At 46.0% G+C, this 25,574-nt stretch overlaps 1 protein-coding gene and 1 pseudogene across 4 annotated transcripts in view; both read left to right on the top strand.

Moving 5' to 3' along the window:
- The window catches only part of CAMK1D (calcium/calmodulin dependent protein kinase ID), a gene marked incomplete at both ends in the record, with an annotated part of 417,729 nt that overhangs the window by 15,891 nt on the left and 376,264 nt on the right, over window positions 1-25,574 (top strand). The gene's annotated exons all lie outside the window — the stretch shown is intronic.
- On the top strand, window positions 5,493-5,875 carry LOC308277690 (large ribosomal subunit protein uL23-like; annotated as a pseudogene). Its single transcript has one exon. The product of its transcript is annotated as a large ribosomal subunit protein uL23-like (transcript).

Below are 25,574 nucleotides of genomic sequence, written 5' to 3'. Positions count from 1 at the left end.
CAAGGCTCCGTACACAGGCGGAGTCTTTGCTGGGTGCCGTGCGTATCTATCTGCCTTATTAAGTGTGTCAGTATCTCCTGTTGGGCTGGCGGTAGGGATGATGCCGTTGCTCAGGTTACCGTCACCGTCACCATCTCTATCTTCATCACTACCTCTAACCACGTGCCTCGAGCCAGCCTTGTGACAACCTCGTGCCAAGATGAGACCCTGCTCAAAAGAATTCCAGAGAGCTAATTATACACGTGAGAAAAAGGAGATAAAAAATATTCATATCCACGCCTGGCTGACTGACTGTCTCTGGTTCAGATAAGCCATGGGAACCTGGCTTCTCAGACATTTCGTGAAAAAGTCATCTTGTTCCACCCATGGCCCTTTCTTCTGCCAGACCACAGACACCCGAGGCAGTCCAGCCAACCTGCCCTTGGAACAGGCTTCAGCGTCCACTCAGTCTTGTGGCCGTGGGGTCATTCTGACTCCAGGGGAGACCAGCTAGAGCCGCTCTCCTGGTGTGTGCCTTCAGCCCAGGTGTTTGAGACCCAGTGACCTGCCTGAGGTCCTGCAGTTGCTCCCCCAAGCCCGGCCCCTGGGGCTCGGGCCAGATCTCCTCCTGGTCTGTCCTCCGGGAGGTGCTGACAGTGAACTTTGGCGCACACCCTGCCCAGCATCAGTGTAGTGGTGGTGTGTGCGAAGACGCATCTTTGCCAGGTGTAGAGATGGTTAGAGTCCTGTGTCCTTTGTGACTCCTTCTCAGTGTGGGTGTGCCATGGGCTCCAGAGAGAACCCAGAACCAGTGCTTGGTGACTCGGCTCCCTCTCCTTGCCTTCTTCCTGCTGCGCTGTAGCTCACCGGCTACCGGTTCCCAGGTCAGTGAGAGGGAGCTGCAGTGAGGGACACAGAAGCCCCATGATCCCAGCAGGGTTGCACCAGCAAAGGCCTGAGTCAGGATCATTGTGGGCTGGGGGCTGTGTAGACGCTTCCCAGGCCCCAGCGGAGCAGGCCTCACACATAGGCAGCACCTGTCTGACGTGGGACACCGATGTGCTTAATAAGAAACATTTGCTGGTTGTGGTGGTGCACGGCGGTAATCCCAGTACTTGAGACAGGAGGATTGCAGATTTTAGGCCGGCCTCCTCAACTTAGTGAGACCCTGTTTAAAAATCTTTTCTGTTTTTAAGGATAGGAGAGCCAGATGTGTTGGTGCAAGCTTGTAATCCCAGCATTTGGGAGGTTGAGACAAGAGGATCGCGGTTCGCGGACAGCCTCAGCTACTCAGTGAGGTCCTTCCAACTCAGCAAGACCCTGTTTCAAAATAAAGACTAAAAACATAGGGCTAGGGGTAGCTTGGAGGTAGACTGACCCCTGGGTTTCATCTCCAGCACCGCAAAAAAAAAAAAAAAAAAGGAATGAGGATGTAGCTCAGAGGTAGGATGTCCCTGGGTTCAATCCCCAGTAACCCCCTGTCCCCCAAAAAAGTCTGTTGAGAAAGTGAATATATCTGTGGAAAAGCTGCAGCACTAGCTTTGATTAAATTACTAAAGTTTAAACCCTACCTGGGCCACCTAAGGGTTGAGACCTTGGACTGGTTACAGCGTCTGAGTTTCTACTTTCTCATTAAAGTCAGGATAACAGTACTTATCTTTCCAGCTTATTATAAGGTTTTATTGCAAAAAATTGGATATAAAGCACGCTACATATTACTGGTGTGTAATGAAAGGGAACTGACTTAATTTTTAAGCAAATGGGTGCTGGACCCCCCCCCCCCCCATTGGAAGGACTTCTGTCTGAAGACTTCAGGAAGACTCTTAGAGATACATTCCTAGCCGGATGTGGTAGGCACACCTGCAGTCCTGGTACTTGGGAGGCTGAGACAGGAGGACCCCAGGTTCAAGTCCAGCCTCAGTAATTCAGCAACTTACTGAGACCCTGCTTCAAAATAAGAAATAAAATAGGGCTGGGGGTGGGGACTCAGAAGTAGAATGCCCCTGGGTTCGATCCCTAGTATAACACACACACACACACACACACACACACACACACACACACACACGAAAGAGATCCATGAGATCCATTTCTTGGGCTTAAGGCATTTTTCCTTAAATTGAAGAAATTAGGCATTGATGGCCATGTATAGATCAGCATAAAGGGTTTATGTTTGTGAGCTTGGGGAACAAGGTAGGAAAGCAATCTTTTTATTTTTTATTGGTCCATTGCAGTCATCATGTTAATGGAGTATAAGGCACACACGCACACATCAATCGTGAGCATGACAAGGGACTGGGCGAGAATTAAGGGGTGGCCCTAACGTTGATTAAGTCACAGAGGAGGCTGGAGGTTGGGCCGTCCATCCATCCATCCATCCATCCATCCATCCATCCATCCAGTCACCCTACACATAATTTCTGCATGTCTGCTGGGTGAGCAGTTCTGTGAGGGTTCTGTCTGCATGGCCTGTGATGGCCATACTCTTTGTGATCCCGATGGCCTAGGTAGAAGCCCCCACGAAGAGGCAATGAATGGAGAGCCTCCATCCTGCGGCCACCCTCCCTCCAGTGGTTCAGATGAGGGGGCCATGGCTGCTGTCTTCGGGAGACCCTTCCCAGGCAGGGTTTCAGTATGGAGGTGGAACTCCTTCTGAGTTTTCAGGACCTGTGACTTGTGACCCCCTCCACTTCCATCTCCAGTGGTGGTCCCCTTGTGTAGGGATTCTCTACTGTGTATCCCCTGCGTGCAGCCTCATTCTTGAAATGTAGGAATGGCCCGCTTGGTTGCAGGAACCTCCAAAACACCTGAAGGGTCTCTACTCTAGAGCTGGTGTCCTTCAAAAGCTCTCCAGGGATTTGGAGTTTGGGGTCAGCTGTGTGGACTTTTGCATGGGCAGTGGGCTGTGGTCCAAACATACCCTAGCCCTTGAAGAAAAATCCTAGTTTGTGGAATGCTGGACAGACCAGGCCCCACTTTGCAATCACAGCCTGCCTGGGCATGGGAGATGCTCGGACTAGTCCTGGTTCAGGGGCCCAGTGGATCTGTCTGGCCAGGGCCACCTGGAAATGGGCTTTGGTTTGTTCCTCTTAGTCAGACTTCAGATGAGATTTAGAGAATTGTGAGACTGAGTCACTGTATATTGTCTTTAAAATGGCCTGATTTTTATAGGGTGAGCATCTCTGCCGCCCCAGGGACTCAGGAAGTGTGGGTAAACAGGGCATGGCTCTTGCCCTCAGGGAGATTTATAGACAGACATGTGATTTTGGTTAAGTGTGACAGTCTGGCAACAGGGAAGAGCAAGCTGTGAAGGCCTAGAAGAGGGGGTTCCTTGTCAGAATTGGGGGCTGGGGGATGGTGAATTGGGCTATTGCCTAAAAAAATTTCAGAAGCCAGAAAGGGGAACGACTTGGCATTCCTTGGTGAAGGCTGGTTTCTGTAAGAGAAAGGAACATGTACATTTTACTTTATTCTATTTTACCCATGTACTAGGGATTAAACCCAGGCCATTCTACCTATGAGCTACACCACCAGCCCTTTTTTTTTTTTAAAATTTATTGGTGCATTTTAGTCATACATCTTAGTGGAGTATAAGATGGTATACATGCACACATCATCCAATTAGCCCTTACCCAATTCTTGCCCCATTTTGATTTGGAAAGAGTCTTCTAAGTTGCTGGGAGTCTTGGTGAGGCTGTCCCTGAACCTGTGATCTTTTTGGGATTTGAACCTTAGTCATCTGTCTGAGGTTAAAGTGGAGGCTCCTAACCATTACCCAAGAGGGTTTTTCTTCTGCACAAGTTGGTAACTTTTGGCCCTTGAACTCTTAGCCAAAAAATAAAAAATCGAACACGCACCTATATCCAATTGCAAGGTAACATGTCATACAAATGGTACGGAGTGTTTTAGGGGTTCACGGGGGAGGGAAGTACTTTTTTTTTTTTTTGGTGGCACAGGGGGTGGAACCCAGAGGCTTTCTACCTCCGGGCTATACTCCCAGACCTTTTTAAAAATATTTTATTTGGAAACAGGGTCTCACTAAGTTGCTGAGAGCCTCACTAAGTAGCTGAGGCTGGCTTTGAACCTGTGTGATCCTCCTGTCTCCGCCTCCCAAGCGCGGGGATTACAAGTGTGCGCCACCACGCCCGGCTAGGGAAGTACTTTTTGACAGAAATCATGAGAGTTGGCAACAGAACTGTTTTCTGGGACTGCTTCCCAAGCAGGCCTCTTGGTACTGATGTGTTCATTTCACAAATGGTTTTTGACGGGTTTGGCTGACGTCGGGCCAAGGCTGGATCCTCAGCGACGGGTGAGAGTTGACGGCCTCTCCTTCCTGGTGATCACAGTGCAGTGTCCTGCAGATGACCCCGCACTCGTCCCAGCTCCACCCTGGGGCCAACTTGTCCCATCCCTTCCCTGGAGGCCCCAGGTGCACACAGACCCGGGCCTTCCCTGCCCTGTTCCTTTCTGTCTTGGAACTACAGTGCCAGGGTCAGTTCTCTTTTTCTTCTGTGTGAGCTTCTCCCTGTGAGGCACCTCATGTGTCTCCAGCAGGGACATTTCTTACAGGCGATTGCCTCCAAGCCACATGATGGACAGGACTGCTTTGCTGTCAAAAGTCCGGAGCAGCGGGCTGCCTCCGTGGTCACCCAGGGAGCAGGTTTCTCTAAGTGTTTTTCTTACCCATAAGTCTCGGGAATGCTCTCCTGTATTTTCTTCTTCTGGATTCCGTTTTGAACCGTTGCCCGTTTTCCACGCGTGGCTTACTCACTGTGTAGATTAGCCGTGGCCAATTTTTAATCCGTGGGCTTTGCCTCCCTTTCTCCCTTGTCTGTTTAGACACTCTTTCTCCAAAGGCCAATGGCGGGCTCTGGACTTTGCCAGCGGAAGCAGAGCCGCTCTAAGGGAAGTCTCTTTAGGATGCAGACTTAGGTTGCTGTTTCTTTGAAAAGGATCCTTCCTCAATAATATGGAAGATAAATATTCATGACATGTCTTATTACACCATCTTCTAGTGTAATAGTTTTTTTTTTTTTTTTTTTTTTTTTTTTGCGCAGTACTGGGGATTGAACCCAGGGGCATCTACCTCTGAGCTAGACCCTTAGCCCTAGTTTATTTCTTATTTGGAGACAGGGTCTCACTAAGTTGCAGAGAGCTTCACTAAGTAGCGGAGGCTGGCCGCAAGCCTGCGATCCTCCTGTCTCAGCCTCCCAAGTGCTGGGGTTACAAGCGTGCCCACCACGCCCGGCTACACTCTCCTATTAGTTGTGTAGTCAGGGTTGGCCATGCCCTGGGGTGTCTGTCCAACACTATTACTCTATTCTATTATCCTATCATTTTCTCTCTCAGGGTTCCCCTCTCGAATGTGAACCAGGGGTGATGGTATATGCCTAGTATTTGGGAGGCTCAGACGGGAAGATTTCAGGCTTGAGGTCAGCCTCAGCAATTTAGTGAGACCCTTAGCAACTTACCGAGATCCACTTCAAAATTAAAAAATAAAGCTTTTTAACAAGATGGCGCCGAAGGCAAAGAAGGAAGCTCCTGCCCCTGCCAGAGCTGAAGCCAAGGCAAAGGCTTTGAAGACCAAGAAGGCAGTGTTGAAAGGTCTCCATAGCCACAAAAAGAAGAAGATCTGCACATCACCAGCCATTCGGAGGCCCAAGACAGTGCGGCTCTGGAGACAGCCCAAATACGCCCGGAAGAGCGCCCCCAGGAGAAACAAGCTGGACCACTGTGCCATCATCAGGTTCCCTACTGAGTCGGCCATGAAGGAGATGGAAGATAACACACACTTGTGTTTATTGTGGGTGTTAAGGCCAACAAGCACCAGATCAAACAGGCTGTGAAGAAGCTCTATGACATTGACGTTGCCAAGGTCAACGCCCTGATCAGGTGAGGAGAGGAGAAGGCGTGTGTTCGCCTGGCTCCTGATTATGACGCTTTGGGTGTTGCCAACAAAATCGGAATCACCTAAACAGAGTCCAGCCGGCTAATTCAAAATATATGGTTTTTCACTATGTTAAAAAAAATAATTAAAAATAAAATAGGCCTGAGAGTGTAGCTCACAGATAGAATGTTCTCTGGGGATGGGACCCAGAGGCATTTGACCTCCGAGCTACACCCCCTGCCCTATTTTTTATTCTTTATTTTGAAACCGGGTCTCACTGAGTTGCAGAGGGCCTCACTAAGTAGCTGAGGCTGTCCGCGAACCGCGATCCTCCTGTCTCAGCCTCCCGAATGCTGGGATGACAAGCGTGCGCCACCACGCCCGGCTTACGAATTTCTTTCTGCATTCCAGTCTGTCTAATGCCAGAGGACAATACCTTGGTTACCATTGTTTTTTCCTCAGAAGATTCAAAGTCTGTGGAACTGAAGATAGGATGAAAAATTTCTGGACGTTTACAGATTGTATCTTCTAATTTTCTTTCCTTCAAAGTTTAATAAATGTTTTGTCTCCATGTTCTAGATCCATTGACTCTGAAGTAAAAGTTGTTCCAAACTTTCTGAATAATAATAATAACAGCAATAATAATAGTAGTAGTAGTAGTAGTAGTAGTAGTAGTAGTAGTAGTAGTAGTTTCCTATTGCCAACATCTATTTTTCCATTGCCAGCATCAATTTTTTTGTTCATACTTGGCTTTCTGAGGTTGCAAGAGCTGGTGTTAGTGGAGGTATAGAGGTGGTTTGATAAAGAATAAGGTGTTTTACCAGTATTTGAGTATGTTCTAGGTACCAGTATTTCTCTAGACACTTGACCACCTCCTCCTCCTCCTCCTCCTCCTCCTCCTCCTCCTCCTCCTCTTCTTCTTCCTCCTCCTCTTCCTCCTTTCCCTCTTCCTCTTCCTTCTCTACTAGGGGTTGAACCCAGGGGCTTTCTATTCCTGAGCTTCAGTCTGATTTCACTTTTTTATTTTCAAACACAGTCATCTTAAGTTGCTGAGGCTGACCTCAAACCTGAGCTCCTCCTGTCTCAACCTCCCAAATAATGGGATTACAGGCGTGGGCCACCATGCGGGTCACTTAATCTGTCACCCATTCTGTGGATTAAGAAGAGAGGGCAACTGACTGGCCTCGGGTTACATGACTGATAAGAATAAGTCATAGCGTAGGGATTTGAAACTAGATCTGTCTGAAGAAGCTTCTGGAAGACTTCAGTGAGCAGCTCATGGCTGACTGAGGTGGTCCTTCCCAGGAAGGCCTTGCCTTTGAGCCTGGAGCAGGAAGTTGGATTAGGCTCAGTCTACAGGAGAGAGTGTGCTGGGGGCTAGAATCTTCGGCCTGGCTCTCGCCTGGCAGAAGTCTCTGTGCTGAGAGAGGAATGGGCTTAATAATTACTCTGTAGGTCAGGAATACATTTTGTTATTCTAGCAATGCAATAACATTTCTAGCCTGGTGAAAGATAGAAGATCATTTTTAAAAACATACAGAGAAGCCAGATGTGGTGGTGCACACCTGTAATCCCAGTACTTGGGGTGGAGGGACTGAGATAGGAGGATTGCAGGTTCAAGGACAGCCTCAGCAAGTGGAGACAATCTCAACAACCTAGTGAGACCCTGTTTTCAAAAACTAAAAACAAAATAGGGTTGTAGGTGTAGGTTGGAGGAAGAATGCTCCTGAGTTCAATCCCCAGTGAACACACACACACACACACACACACACACACACACACACACACACTCCAGAAAAAACCAACAACTAGCTTCTCCCAGATTTCTGGCAAATAGAATATAGTATTCTTTGGAACTTGGAAAAACGCACATCATTTCTAGCTTAGGTATCCATTGGCAAAGGTCATGGAAAATGCAGTCAGGTGTCCAGAAATCCACAACAGTCTGGCATGTTTCTCCAATGGCTAAACCATGTCTGGGAGCAGGATTTCTGTCCTCGTCCCTCGTGCGTGGGCTACCGTCCCGCTGCTCCCTCCTGGTGACCGAGCGGCCAGCGCGGGTGTCCTGTGACTCCACTCTCGGTTCTTTTCTCTCTCACCCAAAGTTCCTTGTCTTCCTTGTTATTCTGCTCACCCCAAAATAATTATTTTCCTGTGCTTGTTACGGTGGATAGTGAACATTACTCAAAAGTTTATTAGACTGGACCTTGCTTTTTCTCAGGGCTTATTAATTTTAAAGAGTCATTAGTAGTTTATGTAACAAAGGACTCATCATAGTGGTGGTTTCTTTATGTACCTCGAGTGGTTTCTTTATATTTCCAATAATTGGAAAACCCCAGGAGATAGTCCACAGGAAAGTTAAACATGGTGAACACCCACTCTATTAAGAAAGGTCTAGCGGTGTGATAGGTGGTGTTGTTCATTGTTTTTATATATGATATGTCTTGAAATATTTGTTCCTGTAATGATTTACGTGGAAGGTGACCTTTCTTGTTGGCACAGGCAACTTATCAACAATAAAAAAAACCATTAAAAATGTATCTTGTGATGAGTTAACATTCAGAGATATCAGGAACCAAGATGTGTAACGGTCCAGCCCGAGACTCCAATTTCCAGTGTGGTTATCCTGCGGAAAGGATCCAAGATTTGCATCTGAGCCCATGGCCGTGGGCCTCATTCCTCTGGAATTCAGTATGACTTCTGAATTCCGAGACACGGATCCCTTCTGGGGCCAATATCATAGCTACAGCACCTCCCTGGGCGTCTGAGACCCTGTGTGCAAAGGACCTCGTGCTTCATTGAGTGTCTCTCTCTACCTTGAAATTTGTCATACTTTTTTTTTTTTTTTGGCAGTACTGGGGTTCCTGGAAACCCTTATACCGCCGGGCTACACTCCCAGACCTATTTTATATTTTTATTTGGAAACAGGGTCTCTTAAGCCAGCGAGGCTGGCTTTGCACCTGCGTGATCCTCCTGTCTCCGCCTCCCAAGCGCGGGGATTACAAGCGTGCGCCGCCACGCCCGGCAAAGTGTGTCATACTTTTTGACCAGTGATTCTCATTTACAGTTTGCTGGGGCCCCCACAAACCACTGAGCTGTCCCTGACCCCCTTGAACTATAGAGTTTTCCCTTTTGCTCTTTTTAACTTAATATCAAAAGCATTTTAGTGATTGACTATCATTCTCTTAGGGTGAGTGTTTATAAAACATTTATGAAACACTTGAGATCACTGATACTTGAAAATGTCTTTTCTTATGAGGTCTCTACACAGATAGGATCATACGTATATTTAGTGTATAAAATCTCCTTTGTACTATTCAAAATTATTTCAGATGGTTTTAGAATCCTGTGGCCAGTGGCTCTTTTGAGTAGGTGGTCTCTGGATGGATGCCATGCTGTTGAGCCTGATTCTCAGCTCTGGTACCTGCCATGCATCCATGTATATTAATTGTGAGCCCCCATTTATAATCTATAAGATGAACGCCATAATAGTGTACGTGGCATAGAACTGTGGTGAGGTTTTGATGAGGCAAATCCCATCAGATTTGTTTGTTTGCTTAATGCTCAGTAAATGTTAGCACAAATCACTTCTTTTGGGGCTAGTTTTTGTTTTTGCCACTCAGATTCATGACCAAATAAATGTGATACCTCCAACTCCTAGCTAGAGGAACTAGAAAGACGTGTGTGTGTGTGTGTGTGTGTGTGTGTGTGTGTGTGTGTAAAAAGAGGATGTGTCAGTGTAAATCCTTTGGGATGAGTTTTTAAAAAGGAGGGAGATAGCCGGGCGTGGTGGCGCACGCTTGTAATCCCAGCATGTGGGAGGCTGAGATAGGAGGATGTGGTTCGCGGACAGCCTCAGCTACTTAGTGAGGCCCTCTGCAACTCAGTGAGACCCGGTTTCAGAACAAAGAATAAAATAGATCTGGGAATGTTGCTTGGAGGTAGAATGCCCCTGGGGTTCCATCCCCAGTACCGCCAATAAAAACGGGGGGCGGTGTCATACTGTTCTGTGTGTGAAGGGCAGGGGTCACTAAATCTGGAAATTGATGGAGTATAGATTCCCAAACTTCCTGGCTTATTGCCTTCTTTTGAGAAAAAAATGACTCAGTGCCTTTATTTATTTATTTATTTATTTATTTATTTATTTATTTATTGTAGTACCAAGGAGTCCTACCTCTGAGGTATAGCCATAGACATATTTTATTTATTTTTATTTTTTATTTTTATTTATTTACTTATTTGGGTGGTATTGGGGTTCCTGGAAATGCTTCTACCTTCGTGCTACACTCCCAGACCTATTTTGTATTTTTTAATTTGGAAACAGGGTCTCTTAATCCAGCGAGGCTGACTTCGAACCTGCGCGATCTTTCTGTCTCCGCCTCCCCAGCGCGGGGATTACAAGTGTGCGCCACCACGCCTGGCGTTTCTTTTGTATTTTGAAATAGGGTTTCCTTACATTGCAGAGGGCCTCGCTAAGTTGCTGAGGCCGGCCATGAACTTGTTTCTTCTCCTGTCTCAGCCTCTGAAGTACTAGAATCTTAGGAGGTGACACCACACCCGCTCCACCCTCTCTTTTTAGTCAGTGCTCCCTGTCTCTAGCTGTACACAGGTACCACCACCCTGCACTGTCCCAGCATCCCCCCTCCTCCCCAGGGTGGTACTGCTGACTTTCAGCATCTATAAATTAGAGTGTAACCCAAAACATTGAATATTCGGTTGTGTCAAGTTGAAAAGAGGTGAACACACACACACACACACACACACACACACTCACATCTACCTACTATATCACAGATCCTATGACTCTTTCTTCAGGAGCATGGAAAGGACCCTTCCGTTTCGTTTCTTTTCCTTTCCACCCTCTTTTCTTCCTTCTCCTTGTTTCTTTCCTTCTTTCCTTCCCTTTCCCCTTCCCCTTCCCCTTCTCCTTCCCTTTTCTTTACCCTTCTTCTCTTCTTTCCTCTCTCCCTCCTTTCCTTCCTTCATACCAGGGTTGAACCTAGGGGTGTTCTACCCCTGAGTTACACGCCCAGCCCTATTTGACTTTTTTATTTGGAAACAGGGTCTTGCTAAGTTGCCCAGGAGGCTGGCGGGATCGCAGTGCTCCTCCTGTCTCAGCCTCTAAGTCCTGGGATTACAGTGAGCGCCATGGTGCCTAGCTCTTCCGGGGTATTTTCTGCACGGTCCAGGAGGGCTGGGGAAGAGAGAGGTGTTGGCTCAGCTGTTTCCTTCTCTGATGGTTTCAGTTCTTGGGCGTGTGCCTGTAGCACCTGCAGCGTCTTGGGGCTCTCATCGCAGGGATGGAGGGGTGTACGTGACAGCTCTGTGGGTGTTCCTCCAGGAAACTGTGGGCGGGGTGGGATGGGAACCGGGTAGGAAGGCATCTAGGATTGACATCAGGTGAAACCCTTTTTTCTTCGGGTCTGAATCTAGCAGAGCAATTACGGTGATAGTGTTGCCGCTTCCAGTTAAGAAGATCAATGGCTCTAAATGCGAGAGCGGAGGTTTGTGATGCTTCGAGGAATCAGTCTCTCTTGAAGCCTTTTTATGTCATAATTATTCAGTTTCACAGCAGAAAAAAAGGCCAAAAACATTCTTCCCTTTATCAGGCAATATCATAATGACACCTCTGCTTTTCATGTGCTTGCTGCCCTTATAAAAGGGAATGGCTTTTTTTTTTTTTTTAAACTAGGGCACCATGCTAATCAATATATGTTTAAAGGCATTTCTCATCTAATTTAAGTCTCACGTTGTTCACTAGTGATATAATTAGCTGTTTGGTCATTTATCTGGTTAAAATGAATAGTTTGAGGTTCAGACGAAAACAAAGAAGTCTATGCCTGTGTGAAGCAGCTAGGGCGTTTTAGAAATCTCTCCCGTTTTGGTTTAGTTGAAAGACTTCCTTTTCCCTTTAGACTTAGAAATAAAAGGGATGTCAAAGTGAAAAGAAGACCCATCGGTGCCTCAACAACAATAGCGAAAGAAGGTCGGTTTTGTACAAACACCGAGTCTTAACAGTAGACTCAGCGCCCCAGACATTCACAGGATGAACGCTGCCTCTTCTTGGTGTGGTCCCAGCTGGACTGGCCTTTGGGATGAAATATGAATCCCACGAAGAGAACTCTTGGATAGCATTTCTTTGTGTGCGTGTGTGTGTGTGTGTGTGTGTGTGTGTGTGTTGCTGGGGATAGAATCCAGGGCCATTCTATTCCTAGGCTACACACCCCCAGCCCTATTTTATTTTTAATTTGGAAACAGTCCTGCTTAGTTGCTGAGAGCCTCACTAAGCTGCTGAGGCTTGGCGTCAAACCTGTGATTCTGGCCGGGAGTGGTGGTGATACTTTCCAGAAAGCATTTCCTATTCTATGGACTGATATTGTAATGGTATTCTTTGAAGCATAAAATTACTTTATTTTAGCCAGGCGTGGTGGCACACACTTGGAATCCCACTGCTTGGGAGGCTGAGACAGGAGGATCGCACAGGTTCGAAGCCAGCCTCAGCTACTGAGTGAGGCTCTCAGCAACTTAGTGAGACCCTGTTACCACATAAAGTATAAAATAGGTCTGGGAGTGTAGCCCGGAGGTAGAAAGCTCCTGGGTTCCACCCCCAGTACCACCAAAACCCAACAAACCAACCAACCTGTGATTCTCCTGTCTCAGCCTCCAAAATACTGGGATTACCGACATATGCCTGGCTTTGGGTGACATTTCTTAAAGTGCTATTAAAGGTAGGAATGCTAGAAAATGCTTCCCAAAGTAGGAAGAGCTAGAAAAACATCATTTTCTATTGTATGATGTCAGGCATGACATTCCTCAGACAACCAGGCTTGGCAGGGGGGAGATATCATATGGTCCCTGCTTGGCTCGGCAGATGTAGGGACCTTTTGGACTTTCACATTTCAGAGTGTTGAATCTGGAGCGGGTCTTGTGACCATCTTGTTCTTTGATGAGGTTGAGAAAACACAGGCCTGGGTCAGCCGGGTGCCTCAGGGCCTCACAGCAAGCAGGCGGCAGATTCAGTTCAAATTCTCCAAGTTTTTGTGTGCAGGGCCCTTTCTGTTACTGCATTGCAATTTCAGATCCTAAACTGGAAGGGACAAAATTACATGGATATTTATTTTTCACCAACAAAGTGGCTTCGGTGTTGCTTCTTGTAATTACGGCGCTTACCAACAGCCTGTTCGGGGAGATCGGATAGCGCAGTGGCGGGGGCCCTGTGCCACTGCTGGGGTAACAAAATGAACCAGCAGATGTGAAATTCTTGGCACTCGCCTGCCTCGGCCCGAGTGTTTCATCTTCATGAGCTGCTGCTGTCAGGACCTGCCTGATGTGGGGCGGGCACTGTTTTAGGTGCTTGATGGCTGCATTTGCCTCTGTTCCTAGATTTTCTGCTTTGAAGGACTGATTTTGATTTTCTCTCTGGGCTCAGTACAGGAGGAGATCTCCTTTTTGTTAAATTATTATTGGTTTATTTTTATTGCTGCTAAATGATTTTTAGTTGTTGATTAGTGGTCTCTTGGGGATGACATTAAAGAGAGCCCTGTTGCGCCCGGACCCTACTTGCAGACAAGAGACATTTTATATAGTTTAATTTGTTTGTTAGCCAGCTTGTGGCTCAGCAAAGCCCAGCGCCGGGACCACAGGAGACTGCTGGGCTGTGATTACAGAAGGGGCGCGTGTTGGGATTCTGGATTTAGTTCTTGTAATAGCTGCTATGAAGTGGACACAGCTCTGTTCCTTCATTCACCCCCCCCCCCATCTGCCAATATGGTGCTAATCTTTTGGAGACAGGAACTTCTGTGCGGTGCCTGTAATTTTCACAGCCAGGAAAATATATTGCCTTTTGACTCATTCTCCAGTTTTAGTAGAAAACAACCTATTGTGATTTGGAAATGGAATTGCTCCCCCAACCCCTGCAAAGCCCACATGTTAGGCAATGTGGCGATGTTCAGAGGCGAAACAGCTGGATCCTGAGGGCCTCATCAGTGGACGACCCATTTGATGGATAAGCAATCTGACGGTTTTACTGGGCGGTAGCTGTAGGCAGATGGGGTATAGCTAGGGGAGGCGTGTTCCTGGGAGTGAGGCCTTGGACTGTATCTGTCCCTGGCTCTTTGCTTGCACTCTCTTTCTCTCTCTCTGCTTCCTGGCTGCCATGAGCCGAGCAGCTTTCTTCCCGCCTGCCCGTCTACCATGACATTTCTGCCTGGGAGCCACTGGCCAACCATGGATGGAACCTCTGAAACTGTGAGCCAAGTAAAACTTTTTTCTTCTAAGTTGTTCTTGGTAGATATTTTGGTTACGGTAACAAAAAGCCAACTAATACAAACATGTACTTTTCGGACCCGATCAGATAGGCTGGGTTTTCTGCAGGGTGTATGGCTTTCAGAAGCAGTCCAAGTTCCCCTTTGAAGTCTGGTCAGATTTTCTGTCTTGCTCATTGGACAACTTCAGATGCGCTAGTTAGCTGGTGCCAGGAGCATGTTTCATGGGTGGAAATGATGAGTTCAGTAGCGCTGTTGCTTGGTCAGTTTTAGGGTGTAGGCATGACCTTTTAGGTAACAGGAATAGAAAACAATAATAAAACTTTTTTTTTTTTTGGTGGTACTTGGGTTCCTGGAAGCCCTTCTACCTCTGGGCTACACTCCCAGACCTATTTTATGCTTTTTCATTTTTGGAAACAGGGTCTCTTAAGCCAGCACGTGGCTGGCTTCGAAACTGCGTGATTTTCCTATCTCTGCCTCCCAAGCATGGGGATTACAAGCGTGCGCCACCACGCCCGGCAATAAAATTTTTTAAAAGAAAAAAAAACTAATTTTGTATACATTCACACTTCTGACATCTCTGATGTAGGTTTTTTTTTTTTATTAGAGTTATTGATACATTGCTTGGGGGTCCCAACATACCAGGCTCAGCCACCCATCCCAATATGCCAATCAAAGACTCAAGTGATGGCAAAGGGGAAGAAAGGCACTTAGGGGGTAGTGACCAAAGGTTTACCTTCAACGGGCTGACAAATCTCAGGTCTTACAGACAAAGGGAACAAAGGACCGAGTTGGGGACTCGCAGGGTTTGCACATTGGAAGAGCTGGTCATCCTGCTTAGGCCATTGTCTGATTGTCCATGATCTCAGCACTGGATCTAGGACTGATGGGGCGATGTGGTTCCCATGGTGAGATGATTGGGTAGCCTGGGTTCTGACATGGTAACCGCTCCCACATAAGGGAACAATCTCACTGTGGGCTGGTCTTTGTGTGTGTGTGTGTGTGTGTGTGTGTGTGTGCGCGCGCGCGTGTGTGGTACCGGGAATTGAACCCAGGGGCATTCTACCTCTGAGTGACACCCCCAGCCCTATTTTTTATTTTTTACTTTGAAACAGGGTCTCACTGCCTCACTAAGTAGCTGAGGCTGTCTGCGAACCGTGACCTTCCTGTCTCAGCCTCCTGAATGCTGGGATTACAAGCGTGCACCACTGTGCTCAGCTTTGGGCTGGTCTCTTCTAAGAGGCTCACCACTGCTTAGGTTGTGACCTGTGCTTTGACCAACTGGCTTTGTATTAGGAGTTCCCATGACCCCTCCTGAGATCGTGTGATTTGCTGGGGAGGCTTACAGAACTCGAGAAGCACCTGCTTACAGTTACCAGTTTATGATAAGGGATCTTGCACAGGATACAGATGACCGTCCAGATGAAGAGACCTACGGGGCAAGTTCTGAGAGGGTACTGAGAGCAGGGGCTTGGGGTCCATCCCCTGAAAGCATGCAGGCATATTCTCCAACCCCACAACTCTGAAACCCATCATTTAGGGATTTTATGAAGATCTCATTACAGAAGCCTTTGGTAATTAACTTGAGCCCCTCTCTCTCCCTGGACACTGGAGGATAGGAGGAAAGTGCCAGCCCTCTCATCCGGTGGTTGTTTTCCCTGACACCTGGCCCCATCCAGCTGTCAGCCCCGCCCCCAGCCTACCTGTCATTTCATTAGCATGCATAAAGACACTCCTAGCATTCTTGAGATTCTAAGGACCTTAGAAGCTCTTAATGCCAAGAGTTGGGGATACTAGAACAAAAAGAGGTATCTCTCACCCCCTGGCACTCTGGGTGTTACAAAGGGTTTTGAAGCTCTGAGCCAGGAACTGGTGACAGAGATTAAAAAAAATCTATTTCTTATCACATCCTACTTTCAGTTCCTTGGCGTTATGCTACCCTGTTAAGGAAAACGGCCGACAATAACTGCCTAAGCTAACACTTGGGATTTATTAATGAAAACCACGTTTAGAAAATGTGCCAAATCGCTCCAGATATACTCAGCCCAACCTGCTCCGTCGATGCCTCTATCGCTCTACCTTTCATTGTGTAAGGATAATGCACGCTGCTGGGACTCAGAACCGTACCACACCCCTCAAATATGGTGCCTTTTGGCACGCTGAACAATTTGAAATAAAGGGAAAGACTATGGAATTCTCCTTCCATGCACCAAGTCTAGACTGAGAGAGGAAGCTTGCTCCCCCTCACCTCCCCTCCACCTGCCAATCCCAAGATCTATCTCAGAAAAGAAGACTGAGGGATGTAACTCGCACACTCTGGGTTTCCATGTAGAGATGATGTCTGTCTCTTGGGCTCATTCAGACTCAAAGAGATTGTCTTCTTTCCATAACAATCACTTACAAGCCCGCAAAACCAGTCACATCCCTCATTCTCCCCTCCACTACGGAAATCCAGAGGGCACAGAGATTTGTGATAATGTTAAGAAGGTGGGCAACACATTTGTGATTTTTTCCCCTCCCTGTTGTGGTTTTCTGCTTTTGCGGATTAGGAAATATGCAAATATTTACTAATATGTGTATATGCAAATTAGCAAATAATTTGTATGCCTTTTTGAAGGAGGCCCTGATTGCTGACCTGACCAACACGGTCAGCCTTGTTTAGTCTCTCTCTGTTTCCATTTTACTTTTAAACTCCCCCTCCCCCCCTTTTGAGCCATTCTTCAGTCCTTGGATTCTAGAAACCACAAGCCTGGTTGATAAACATCTTTATTTACTTTTAATTTTTGGTACTGGGGATTGAACCCAGGGCATTCTACCTCTGAGCTACACAGCAAGCCCTATTTTATTTTTTATTTGGAAACAGGGTGTCACCAAGTTGCCAAGGCTGGCCTAAAACCTGCGATCCTCCCAAGTATGGGGATCACAGGCATGCGCACTACATCTTAAGGATAAGTATCTATATAACAAGGGACTGAAACCGCCCCTGAGCAACAGTGAGCCTCTCACAACAGCTCAGCCCATGAGGAAATTGCTCCCCTATGAGGGAGCACTTACCCCGTGTCAGAATGGAGGCTGCTCCCCCTAAGCAGGAGCGGTCATCTCAGGATGGGAGGCAAATCACCCCTCCAGGTTTGATGACCTTCCCCAAGTTTACCAGAATCAGAGCAGAGAGAGTAACGAAACAGACATGGCTGACCAGGATGACCTGCGCTGCCAGCCACGACCCCAACCTTGTGAACCCACAACCCAGGCCTTTGTCCCCCTCTTCTATAAGACCTCAAAGTTGCTGTCAGCCCCTGGAGGCTGATCTTGGGCCACTGTACCCTGTATGTTTTTCCCGGTGTGGCCATGCTGATAGAGCTCCTCTCCCACCCTTGACCACTGTTCATCTCTTGAACTGGTACGTTGGGACAGGTGGCCGAGCCTGGTTGGTTGGTTGCCCCCATCCCAGGACCAGGGGTTATCCGAGACATCAGGAACATTGCCTCCCATTTTATTGTTGTTAGTTTATTCCAGTAAACCTTCAGAGGGTGGACGGGGAATTTTCTTTTACTCCCTACAATGTAAAGTCCTCATGGTATGCATCACATTTATTTATACTATATTATACATTTCTTGTGGATACTTTTGGTAAGTTACAGAAGATCTTGCATATGAAATGCTTAGAAATTAAATGTGACATATGGTTTTCTGTTTACTGTAACATTCAAGACCCACAAAAGAACTAATATTGTTTAGAAAGATTTATTTTTCATGTTCTATAGTGCTGGGGATTAAACCCAGAACCATGAGTTTGCTAGGTAACTACTCTATCTTGGAGCTATACTGCAGGCCTAAAAAGATTTGTAACCACAAAAGTTGGAAAACCAGAGATTTAAATGGCCTGGAGTGCTCAATTTCCTTAACAATTTGGTTAAAAATCACTACTACTTTTACAAAAAATAATAGCATCGACTGCGTTCCAGGCACTTTATGAATACTGTGTGAATACACTTCACACTGTTCCTGCAAGGTACTAGTTTTTATTTTTTGTTTTAAAATTGGTGCATAAGCCGGGCGTGGTGGCGCATGCTTGTAATCCCAGCGTTTGGGAGGTTGAGACAGGAGGATCGAGGTTCGCAGACAGCCTCGGCTACTTAGTGAGGCCCTTTGAAACTCAGTGAGCCCCTGTTCCAAAATAAAGAATAAAAAATTAGAACTGTGGGTGTAGCTTGGAGGTAGAATGCCCCTGGGATCTATCCCCGGTACTTAAAAAAAAATTGACACCTAAAAGGTAAGAAACTTGTCCAAGATGCAAAGTTAATAATACAAAGATCGGGGGTTGAACCTAGAGATACTCCAACACTGAACAACATTCTTAAGCCTTTCTATTTTTTTGGGGGGACAGTTTTGCTAAGTTGTCAGACTGGCCTTAAACTTGTGATCCTCCTGCCTCAGCTCCCCCAAGTAGCGTGGATTATAGGTGTGCACCACCATCCCTGCAAGAACTGGAATTTGAAACCAGGTTCAGAAGGTTTCCTGTGTATGTATCCCACCTAATCAAGATATACTGTGATACATTTTATTTAGAGACTCAAACTGTATGATCCAGGTTCCAGGACATAGTTGGTTTTTTTTTTTTTTTTTAACTGAAATGTTTGATTTGACTAAATAACCAAATTAGGTAACTATGAAATACCTCAATTAGAATAGATCCTTTCAATTTCTAAAAGTTGTTTTAAAGAGCTTTTGTGGTGAAACTAATTTTGGTGAGCAGTAGAATGAAAACTCAGGAAACATCGGAGCAAGGAAACTTGGCAGGAAATTTCAGAACATGCCCCGAATCCTGCCTTCCCCTCAGTGGGGGCTCCAGTGGGGGGCAATGGAGGGAAACGTCACGCGGACTTTACTACAGCGCTTGGACTTTATATTAGGTGATACTTCATCAGACAGAGGTATTGGCCTTTATGAAATATGTTCATTTCAGATTGTCCTGAATTTCAGAATACATGAAAAAAAATTTTTTTATGGCACTGGGGATGGAACCTTGGGGCGTTTTACTTTTGAGCCTGATTTTTTATTCTTTGTTTTGAAACAGGGTCTCACTAAGTTGGGGAGGGCCTTACTAAGGAGCTGAGGCTGGCCACGAATCTGTGATCCTCCTGTCTCAGCCTCCCAGGTACTGCGTGTGCCACCACACCCAGCTTCTAACATGTTATTGTCTCCTTCCTACCCAGTGCATAGAACATGCTTGAAAGCCTCTTAGAGAGGAATTGTACGCTGTGCAGCCGGCATATGCACAATCTCTTATGAATGGATGTTACTCTGAAATGGGCTTTTCTTTTTCTTTTTTCTTTGCTGATACTAGGGATTGAACCCAGGGGCATTCTACCCCTGAGCTACACCCCTACCCTGTCTTACTTTTTATTTTGAAATAAAGCCTTACTAAGTTGCGCAAGGCCTCACTAAGTTGCTGAGACTGGCAATGAACCTCCTGATTATTTTTTCTCAGCTTCCCAAATACTAGGATTACAAGCATGTACCACCTTGCCTGGCTTGAAATAGCCTTTTAAAAGCCTTTAAAAAGGCTGGGCATGGTGGCGCACGCTTGTAATCCCCACCCTTAGGAGGCTGAGACAGGAGGATCACGCAGGTTCGAAGCCAGCCTCAGCTACTTAGTGAGGCTCTCAGCAACTTAGTGAGACCCTGTTTCTAAATAAAATATAAAATGGGTCTGGGAGTATAGCCCGGAGGTAGAAAGCCTCTGGATTCCACCCCAGTACCACCAAAATTAAATAAATAAATAAATAAAACAAAATCCTTTAAAATAGATATTCTAATTGCAGAGTCAACATTATACTCATGGTGGGAGAACAGTTTCCCCTGAGATTGGGAACACGACAAGGATGTCTGTTCTTCCCCTTCCACTGAACGTTGTCCTAGAGGTCTAGCCAGGGCAGGTAGAAAACGGAGGAAAAGGCATCGGATTTTAGAGGAAGAAGTAGAACTATCTTTACTTGCAGACGACATGATCCTGTAAAGATAAAATCATCAGGAATCTACTAGATTACTATTAGATCAAGGCTATAAGGTATAAAATAAGTATATAAAAATGAATTACACTAACCCAAACATGAGAAGGAGGGAGGGGGAGGGAATAATGTGGGAATTGGGGAAGGGCTAATTGGGTGATGTGTGCATGTATGCCTCCACCATCTTGTACTCCACTAAGATGTATGGCTACAATGCGCCAATAAGAAATTAAAACAACAATTATGCCGGGCGTGGTGGCGCACACTTGTAATTCCCGCACTTGGGAGGCTGAGACAGGAGGATCATGCAGGTTCAAAGCCAGCCTCAGCTGGCTTAAGAGACCCTGTTTCCAAATAAAATATAAAATAGGTCTGGGAGTGTAGCCCGGAAGTAGAAGGGTTTCCAGGAACCCCAGTACCACCAAAAAAAAACAAAAACAAAACCCAATTTATATATATATATATATATATATATATATATATATATATATATTCACTACCACTACCAATGAACATTACAAATGTGAAATTAAAAAAGGAATTCCATTTACAATAGCAGCAACAACAAGAATAAAATACTTAGGAGTAAGTTTAACCAAGTAAGTGCAGGACTTTTATACTGTAAATTACAGAACAGTATAGCAAAAGCACGAAGGCAGGCCTACATCGATGGATAGAAACACTGCTTCCTTGGCTTGGGAGACTGAACATTTTGAGATAGGGTCTTGCTATGTTGTCCAGTCTGGGATTGAACTTGAACTCATGATCCTCCTGCCTCAGACTCCCAAGTATATGGGGTTATAGGCACGGGCCGCCATGCCTGGCTCCCAAATATTATTAAGATAGCAAACTCCTCAGATTGCACTACAGGTTCAATATAATATCTATCAAAATTCTGGCTGCCTTTTTTGCAAAATAATAAGCTGATCCTAAAATTCATGTGGGAATATAAGGGACGTGAAATAGCCAACCAAAGTTGGAAAACTCATGCGTCACGATTTCAACTTATAACAAAGGGACAGTATCGAGAAAGGGTGGTACTGGTGTAAAGACAGACATAGGTAAATGGAAAAGAATCGAGAGTCTAGAAATACACTCGCATAGTTTTTATCTATTGATTTTTGACTTGGGTGCTAGCATAATTAAATGTGAAAAGGACTGTGTTTTCAACAGAGGGTGCTGGGACAACTAGATATCTACATGCAAAATAATGAATTTAGATAATTTCTTAGTGTGTACAAAAATTAACACAAAATGGATCAGTGACATAAATATAAGAGATAAATATAAGAGATAAAACTATAAACCTCTTAGAAGAAAACGTAAGTACAGACCTTCATGCCTTGTAAGCACCGTCAGTAAATACATAAATTGTATTCCATCAGAATAAAGTATATATATTTTTTGTGGTAGTGGGGGTAGAACCCAGGGGCTTTCTACCTCTGGGCTACACTCCCAGACCTATTCTATACTTTATTTGGTAACAGGGTCTCACTAAGTTGCTGAGAGCCTCACTAAGTAGCTGAGGCTGGCTTCGAACCTGTGTGATCCTCCTGTCTCAGCCTCCCAAGCGCGGGGATTCCAAGTGCGTGCCACCACGCCTGGCTAAAATAAAGTAATTTTATGCTTCAAAGAATGCCATTACAATATCAGTCCATAGAATAGGAAATGCTTTCTGGAAAATATGATAAAGGACTTGTATCTAAAATATGTAAAAAACTCATATAACTCAATAATTAACAGACAACTCAGTTAAAGGTGGGCAAAGGATATCTGCATAGACATTTCTCTAAAGAAGATATACAAGTGACAATCAGCACATGAAAAGATGGTCTCTGTCATTAGCCATCAGGAATACAAATCAAACCACAGTGAGCTCTCTCTTCACACCCATGAGGATGACCGTAGTGACAGATGACTTTAATTTTCTCCTTCTTGCCTAGATTTCCTATAATAACCACGTGTTAGTTATCAGAAAAATAGATTTTTAGTAACATTTGCATACACCGGAATGTTTTAATACTCTTTTTTGGTGCTGGGGATCAAACCCAGAGCCTTGTACATGAAGGCAAGAGCTGTGCTGTATCTGTCAGCATTCTTGCAGCTAGAATCTAAAAAACTGACCTAGTAACTTAGAGGAAAGAACATTTGCTTTCTTACGGTTTGGGGTTCAGTCCATGTGAGGTCAGGGACCGTGGATCTCAGGGCATGGCTGGGGGAGGTAGAGAGAGGGAGAGCACATGGGCTGCGCTCCTCACACTCTGGGGGCCTGAAGCAAGAGAGCCAACCAGGGACGGAGAAACTACATATGTCATCTTCAAGGCTGCACCCAGGGACTATCTCCTCCGGCCACACCCTACCTGCCCACCAGCTACCACTCAGTAAATCCATTACAGTAGATCTGTCCACTTCTGGGATTATAACCCTCATGACTCAATTCTATCAGCCCTGAATACTAGTAAATAAGCTCTTTAGGGGATATTTTATATATAAGTATAATATGTATCACTGAGCCACATCTCCAGCCTTGTTTTCATAGTTTTATAAGGTAATAATTAGGTAGAACTAAAGAGATAACCATCCTTACATATTTCATTTTACAACTGTTACTATTCTCCAAATAGTGCCATCTTCCATGCTGTGACATATACATACACATTTTACACACACACACACACACACACACACACACACACACACACACACATATATGAGTTAACTTTTATTGAGAGCTTGTAAAAACATATAATGTACATAGACACGCTACACTCAGTAAAAATTATTATATATAGGTGTATATGATTATATCATAACAATTGCTCCATAAATGCCAGCTCTTCTCTATTAGAATGTAATTTTAAATTTTTTAATTAATTAATTAATTAATTATTTAAAAAAATTTTGGTGGTACTGGGGTTCCTGAAAACCCTTCTTCCTTCGGGCTACACTCCCAGACCTATTTTTTTATATTTTTATTTGGAAACAGGGTCTCTTAAGCCAGCAAGGCTGGCTTCGAACCTGTGCAATCCTCCTGTCTCCGCCTCCCAAGCGTGGAGATTTTAAGTGTGCACCACCACGCCCGGCTTTAATTTATTTAAGATAATTGGGTGCTGGAGTCAGGCCTGGTGGTGCACCCTTGTAATCCCAGCATTTGGGAGGCTGAGGTAGGGAGATCTCAGTTCGTGGACAGCTTCAGCTACTTAGTGAGGCCCTCCGCAACTTAGTGAGATCCTGTTTCAAAATAAAGAATAAAAATAAGGCTGGGGGTGTCGCTTGGCAGTAGAATGCTCCCGGGTTCCATCCCCAGACCCGCAAAAAATATTGGGCTAGGGCCTCACTTTTTCACTCCTGCCTGCCCCTTCCCACTCCGAGCTGCACTGGTCCATAGGTGAGGACCTGGAGCCTATCATGGGAGAGAAGAAAACACTGGTCTCTCCCTGCTGCGCTCTCTCCCTCTGGAGGCATCCTGCCAGGCTCAGCATCGTTGCTTGTTCTGCGTGTGGCTCTAGGCAATTCCTGGAGCTGCAGTTCTCAGGAGATGTCCTGTGTCGTCCCCAGAAATGTCGCTACTGAATACCTTCATCCAAGTGCTCCTTCACCGATAGTTGGGGAGACCGTTCTGCATCAGTCTGTTTTTGTTACTGTGATGAAATAATATGAGGGTGGGCATTAAAAGAAAAGAGGATGAGGGCTGGGGGTGTGGCTCAGCAGTCGAGCTCTGCTGAGGGACTCCTGGATAGCATCCCCGTGGCCGAAGCTTGTCAGGGAGGACCAGATCACATAGGAGACAGGGAGTGAGAATGAGGGGTGTTCTCACGACCAGTGGGTCTCACCTCTTCAAGGTGCCACCACCTCTCCACACTGGAGTCCAGGCTCCCAGTACAGGAACCCTTGGGCGATACGCGAAAACCACAGCCAATCCACAGAGCACGGCGCTAGGACCAATCCACAGAGCACGGCGCTAGGACGTTTCCACCGCTCCTCTAGGGGAGGAGAAGCCGGGTGCTTGTTAGTGTACACTTCTACACCGCGTCAGCTTGGAAGCTTGGAAGTTTTCTCACGTTCGCTGTTTTCCACTAGACTCCAGCTTCTCTGTTTGCTTGTAATGGTATCAAATAGAACTGGTTAGAAGCAGGCAAAAAATAAATAAATAAAATAAATAAATAAATAACCCTTGGACTGTGCTGGAGTGCCTTCCTCCCCTAGGAAGCCTTTTTGGCAGCATGAGTGTTTATCATCTCTGTCGGAGGCTTTAAGAGGCACAAGGAGAGTTACCCCTCTGCTAATTGCAGAGGTTAAAAGCAAAAACCAGGAACAAAACAAACAAACAAAAAAAAACCCCAAACCACACACACACTCCCATCTAGCATACCTTTTAAATTAATAAATTGCTAAAAAACGCAGAGTCTTCTGAGGTGGTCCTAGACAGCTCTCTGATTGCCTAGGGTTAGAGGTGCCAGCAATTTTCAGATAAACTCTGTGGCGGCATCCAGGTTTGTCTGCTCTGAAAACATCATCTCATTTAGGAAGTCACGAGATGTAGCCTGAATGTGATTTTGTTACCACGCCCTCCTGGAGCCACTTTCCTCGGTTCTGTAAAGCCTGTGGCTGGAGGAACCGTGCTCCTTAAGTCTTGGACAGAGGTGGGGCTTGCGATTGTGAAGCACGCTTTGAAGTCAGCAGAGCCACATCCTGGGTTGCGATCACACTACTACCGCGGGCCTTGGGAGGTCCTTCATTCTGCAGGAGCCGGAGCAGGAGGCAAGTTCGGCTTTCTCTGTGTGTTCATTAGCATCTGCTAGAGAAGGGCATAATGATGCAAGTTTCAGGCAGAGTTCATGGCCAGCTCCGGAGTGGGGAGCTCTGCACACGAGGGCGCCATCAGCACTTGCCGTTGGCTTCTACTTAAACCGCGTATGGAGTGAGTTGAGGGGTTTGGTTAGGAGGTTGTTGGCCACGTTCTTTGTTCATTCCTGAGTCTGTGCTGAGACCCAGGTTAATAGTATTCCCCGCTGCTCCAGGGATGGGCTCTTTGGGATACCAAGGACTCTGGGGACATCCTGACACTGTACCCCTTGGGGGTATGTGGTCAGAGAGCCTTCTGCAGAATTCAAGGAGAGGCACTCCGTGTGACGAGACTCAACCTTCGCGGGGTGCAGGGACACTGGCCTGGAGCAGCTGGTGGCTTCTCCCAGGCCCGAGTGAGAACGTGACCTAGTTCTTGTGCCTCTGAGTACATTGGCAGGGTGACCAGGCTAGCTTCCTCCCCTGCTCACAGCAAGAATTCCGCCGAGCCTCTTGGAGGCTGGAGGGCCACTTTTAGTAACTTGCCCTTTCCTGGTTGGCCCTCATCCAGTTATTTTGGGTGAGTGTTAATGGCCGTGGGTTTGAGAGTTTTATTTATAAGGAAACGCTCTCTTTTGACACTGTGTC

Source organism: Muscardinus avellanarius, assembly GCF_963383645.1.
Source record: "Muscardinus avellanarius genome assembly, chromosome: 20".
Taxonomy (NCBI): domain Eukaryota; kingdom Metazoa; phylum Chordata; class Mammalia; order Rodentia; family Gliridae; genus Muscardinus; species Muscardinus avellanarius.
This window is presented reverse-complemented; position numbering and strand designations above follow the sequence as displayed.